Raw genomic sequence first — 6000 nt, 5'->3', positions numbered from 1 at the left:
GTCAACTTCTATAAGATTACAATTGGAAGGGATCATGCAGGTGTCCTTTCTATCCCAATAATGTCTGTCAATTGTTTGAGGTAGATTTACAAGGTCTTTCTTCGGTTAAGTCCAAAACAAAAAACAAAAACAAAAACCAAAAAACAAAACACGAATTCCTCCTGTACTTTTAACGCATGGATCCTTGTTCCGACTTTGGAGATACACAGTCTGATCGGTCTTGCATGTGACAGCCTTCCAAATGTTGGAAGACAGCTACCACACCCCTGGTAGGTAGTGTGTCTTCACTACTGCTTCCCTGGGCTGAATCAGGTCTTGTGGTAAAGGCACCAAATCCTCACCTGTGCGGGGACTGCTGGCCACAGATCTAGCTGGTCCTGACCCCTAGGAGCCTCCTTACAACAGGAATCTGCACTAGGCTAGAGGGTTCCCAAATCATTTGTCCAATGTCCCAGGGACCATTTTCTGATGTTTTCTTAGGATAAGGATCAGGTATTGGAGGCTGTCTAACAGTTGGTACCGTGCTAAAGATTTCTTTAACTCGCACAAAAGCCCTATGCTATAGGTTCTGTTATAATACCCATTTGGAAGCTCAGTGAGGTAAAGCAACTTGTCCAGTAAGTAGCAGAGTCAGAGAGGCCACCATGCTGTAAGAGGAAGGCTCATGCAGTCAGTTCTCTATGCTAGTTATGCTTCTGTGCAAGGAGACAGAAAAGTAAGGTGCGGGCACTGTGAAGGCTCTCACTTACAAGACAGGATGTGATTGTGACAGACTGGATTCTTGAAATGAAGATTCTGGAGGGGTATAATTATTGCACCAAGATCTACAGTATCAGAAGAGTCCTCAGGCTTATGAGGACCCTTTATTTCCTTTTAGGATGATCCCTTGGAATATGAATTTGGATGCCACATACATATGGCCAAGGAAGGCATCTATTACCTCCCCCCCTCCTTCCTTTTTAAATTTAGAAGATCAAATCATTGTAGGTGACCATTTTTGCTTTAGCTTGGGGAAGGGAGTAGAAAAAGAGGGAAAGAGTGAAAGAGAACCATAGAGATTTTCCTGGACTGATCTGTAGTCCTCAAAAGTGGAAAAGGAAAATTAAAATCATTATCTCCATCACATACACACACACACACACAATCCCCCAAAGTCAGGAACACCTTGGTTATAGAGAACACCAAGCATAGCCTCTGGAACCTAGCTCCATTTAACAATGTAGCATGATGCTATGCTAAGTTTAAAAATCATCTCTTAGTTACTAATTGGAAGGTGGTGACAATTAACAGAAAATCATCAGCTTGGAGATCAGACTGTCCTAGTTCAAATCCCAGCTCTGCCTCCTCTTAGCTTCATGACATCATACACACGACTGAGTTTCTACGAGCCTTGGTCTCCTCATCTATAAGATGGGCAGCATAATATCTACCTCATAGGGTTGTTGTACAGATGAGACGGAATAATGTCTGTAAAACAACTAGCACAGTGCCACCAGCTCATCATTACCACCTTCTTTCTCTTTTGTTAAGCTTATTTTAAGAATTGGCCTGGCAGGGATACGGCATGTAAAAATGAAGGCATCCTAACAAATTGAATTGCATCAGAACAAATATTTCCGGTCTTGACCCTTCAAGAAATGCATGTTTCTGTAAATCAGATGTCTCCTGCCACAGTCAGACATCCTTTTGACAAGTGCTTATTGATGTGGCAAGAGGGAAGAAGACCACCTGGGTAACTGACTCAGCTGTCTGTTTCTCAGTTTCCTGGCAGCTGACTAGGACATATTCCTATGTGGGTTCTAAGCCAATATGCATAGAGTTTATAAGGCATCCTCACATGTGTTATCTCATGTAATCCTGACAGCAATCCTGGGATGTGGATCCTAAGCCCCATTTTGCAGATGAGGAAGCTGAGGCTCCCAGAGGTTAGGTGACTGCTCAGTGAAGGGGAGTGTCATCCAAAGGGAGCCATCCTCAGAGCATGGATATGCTCCAACAGAGCTTAGTGAACTTAGCAAACAGGGAAGGATTGGGGCGTGAGGCGGGGAAAGACTTCAAATCAGCCTTCTCTCCAGCATGGTGCATGGCTGGCAACAGGGTAGTATTTTTATCTGCCTCATTTTTTTTTTTAATTTTATGTATTTGTTTTGAGAGAGAGAGAGAGAGAGAGAGAGAGAGAGAGAGAGCGCGCGTGCGTGTGCATGAGCAGGGGAGGGGCAGAGAGAGAGGGAATGAGGGAGAACCCCAAGGAAGCTGCACATTGTCAGTGTGAAACCTGATTCGGGACTCGAACCCATGAACCATGAGATCAAGACCCCAACTGAAATCAAGATTCAGAAGCTCAACCGACTGAGCTACCCAGGTGCCCCTGCCTTGAATGTTTTGCCTTGCATCTTCCTGAAGCTGATTGACTAAAGGAGATCCATTTGAAAGTTCAACCAATATTCCTAAGCCAACTTCACACCGTTTGGTTTCAGGTTTTTGTTTTTGTTTTTTTTTTGGAGCAGGAAGACCTATGTGGTGCATTTCATTTCTCCTTGCCTAGGGGTCTGACAGGAAAGTTAGCCTTCATCTGCCGACTCACTCTGATGAGATTGCTTTGGAAGTCACTCCAAAGTCAACATGGCTAAATGGGATGCGGCTGTTAAGATCGAAATGCATTTCAGTTAATACCTTGGCTGCACTGAAGCTAAGCCAGTGCCAGCCCTAATTCCTAAAGGAAAACAAATCCACAATAATCCATCTTCTAATTCTGTGCAGACTGGCACAACACCAGATCGCATCAGTTGTGAGTCACCGTGGCCGGGACCAGCCCTTCACAATTTGAGGTCAGCAAATCGCACACATAGAAGTGTGAGGTCAAGACCACATCCACGACTTCCTTGATTTATCTGAAATGAGGGCCTTTATCTGAAATGAGGGCCTTTACTCTGATGAGAGAAATAAACTCATTCTTTTCCAATGGAAGATTAACTTTTCGAGAGCGGCAACCAAAGTGAGTTCTGTTTTGCAAGTTGCGGTGAGGCTTTATTGGCTTCAACTTGGTTTTGTCTTCCTGTTTGCTTTGGAGTATTCTTAATCTTCACTATCTCCCCAGGCTCTGAGGAGCAGCCTTGATATTTGCTCATTCCCACCAAGCTGTAAATGACTGATCTGAGAGTCCGTTGCTTTCTAGAAATTGTAACATTTGAATATCATTGTTTAACTGGAGCAAAATGAATAGACAGAAGGAAACAGACAAGGTTGAAGGGGAAGAAACTGGTTTAGTGCTGCAGCAAGGAAACTATAGCCTGTGGGCCACAGCTGGCCGGATGCCTATTTTTGTACAACCCCCACTCTAACAATGATTTTTACGTTTTTTTAATGGTAGAAAATCAAAAGAAGGGTAGTCTGTGACGTGAAAGTTATATGAAATTCCAATGGCAGTGTCCACAGTTTTATTGGAACAGAGCCATGTTCGTTACACAATGACTGTGGTTGTTTTTGCACTGAGGGCAAAGTTCAATAGTTGCAAAATGCAGACTGCATGGCCCCTAAGTCTGAAGTATCTACCACCTGGCCCTCTGCAGAAAAAGCTTGCTGCCCCTTTTAGGGTAAAACTGTTTCACAGCAAGCAAAGGGCTCCCAAGAAGAAAGCAGTTTAGAAGGGGAGAGATTACATCCTTTTAACAACAGATGTGTCTGAATGGGCCAAGCTTTTACTTCAGCTAGTGCGTCCCTTGCTGACACTAATCAGGAGGCCCATCCTAGGGATAGGAGGCCACAAAAGATTTCCCAGGGCAGTGGGCCTTGGGTCATGTTCCCTCCAAAATGCTTGCTCAGGCAGGACACAGGTTACCTCACTTATGGCTGGACGGGTGTGCAGTGGCTTCTGGGGGGCTCTGCTCCAGTGCCTAGGTGCCACAGCAACTCTGACTGAACCGATGAGGAAACAGTAAATCCCCTAGGAAAACACTCCCTCAAGTTATCTTTTGGCTTAAAGTAGCTTTTCATTTTCTTTAATAAAGAAGAGATTTTAATTTAATTTAGTTTAATTTAATTTAATTTAATTTAATTTTAAGAGAGAGAGAGGGAGAGCGTGAGCGTGCATGGACGGGGGGGAGGGGCAGAGAGAGATGGAGAATCTTAAGCAGGTTCCATGCCCAGCACAGAGCCCAACCGTGAGATCATGACCTGGGTTGAAATCAAGAGTCAAGAGGCTTAACCAACTGAGCCCCCCAGGCGCCCCAGTAGCCTTTTCCTATTAACTTATTTATTTATTAAATCCTTTACTCTATAAACATTTGTTGAGCACCTACTCTGTGCTTGGTGCCAGACATACAAAGAAGACTGAAATACCACCCTGACCCCTGCTTTTGAGGGGCTCATAATCTAGTGGTGGACATAGGTTTATAATACAGGTACACGTCCGTGGGAACTCAGAGAACACATAGAGCTTGGGACGGAAATGGCTAGAATGAATGTTTCACCATATACTAAGTAAATCTATTGATGAATCACTTGGTTACACATAGAATTTTTTTTTTAATTTTTTTTTTAACGTTTATTTACTTTTGAGACACAGAGAGACAGAGCATGAACAGGGGAGGGGCAGAGAGAGAGGGAGACACAGAATCTGAAGCAGGCTCCAGGCTCTGAGCTGTCAGCACAGAGCCCGACGTGGGGCTCGAACTCACGGACCGTGAGATCATGACCTGAGCCGAAGTCAGACGCTTAATCAACCAAGCCACCCAGGCACCCCTACACATAGAATTTCAAAAACGTACGACTGACACCACCTAATAGGACCCTCAATGCTACTTCTGGCTTTCCAAAGTCTCAAGCTCTTTCTCCCTGCATTAGTTTGCTGAGGCCACCATAACAAAGTACCACAGACTGTGTGGCTTAAACAATGCAAATTTACTTTCTAACAGTTCTGAAGGCCCAAAGTCTGAGATCAAGGTGTGAGCAGAGTCAATATCTTCTGAGGCCTCTCCCCTTGGTTTGTAGATGATTGTCTTCCCCCTTCTCCCTTTGAGCTAGCAATTCTACTTCTTTTTTTAAATTTTTAAAAAAGTAATCTCTATGCCCAATGTGGGGCTTGAGCTCATGACCCCAAGACCAGGAGACTCATGCTCTCCTAACTGAGCCAGCCAGGTGCCCACAATTCTACTTTTTGATCTGAGGGAAAGGAAGCTGTAGGTAAAAAAAAAAAAAAAAAAAAATCTCTTCCTTTTTATAGGAAATAAGTAAGATGCTGACACATGAGATTTTTGGTATTTTGCTAACAAAATGTTACATGAAAAAGGGGTGGGCGGTGATTCTTGTTTTTCACTGCTTTGAACTTGAGAACCCAGAGCATCAGGAGCAGTGTCCAGCAAATGTAGCAGGGCTGGGGAGGGACCAGTTTCTCTGGAGTTACCAGGAGGCCCAGAGAAAGAAGCAGAAAACAACAGATGATACCTGATCAGGCATCTTTGTGAACACCTGTGAGACTGAATACACCCCAAAATATTTGGTTCGGAGGACTTTGCTGGGAGCTGAGATCATGCAGTGAAACAGGTTACAGTAGATTTTACATTTTTTTTGTAATGTTTTATTTACTTTTGAGACAGAGAGAGACAGAGCATGGGTGGGGATGGGGCGCAGAGAGAGACACAGAATCCCAAGCAGGCTCCAGGCTCCAAGCTGTCAGCACAGAACCTTACCCAGGGCTCGAACTCAGGAACCATGAGATCATGACCCAAGCCAAAGTCGGACGCCCAACCAACTGAGCCATACAGGCGCCCCAGTTACCATAGATTTTAGATCAAAGGATTAGGAGCATTGCTTCTGAAATTATACCAATATTAAGTAAACTTTATGATCTGTATTGCATGGGAAGTTGGGCAAAATCTGCCTTCTCCTCCTCTTGGTGGGGTGGAAAATATAAGTCTATGTCAGCTCAGCCAGGCTCCAAACCCTCATCTAGTATAAATCTGAGGTTTCTACCTGCCTGGTTTTAGAAGAAATCTAGTCTTG

The sequence above is a fragment of the Felis catus genome, chromosome B3 (genome assembly GCF_018350175.1).
Source record: "Felis catus isolate Fca126 chromosome B3, F.catus_Fca126_mat1.0, whole genome shotgun sequence".
Lineage (NCBI taxonomy): Eukaryota > Metazoa > Chordata > Mammalia > Carnivora > Felidae > Felis > Felis catus.
This window is presented reverse-complemented; position numbering follows the sequence as displayed.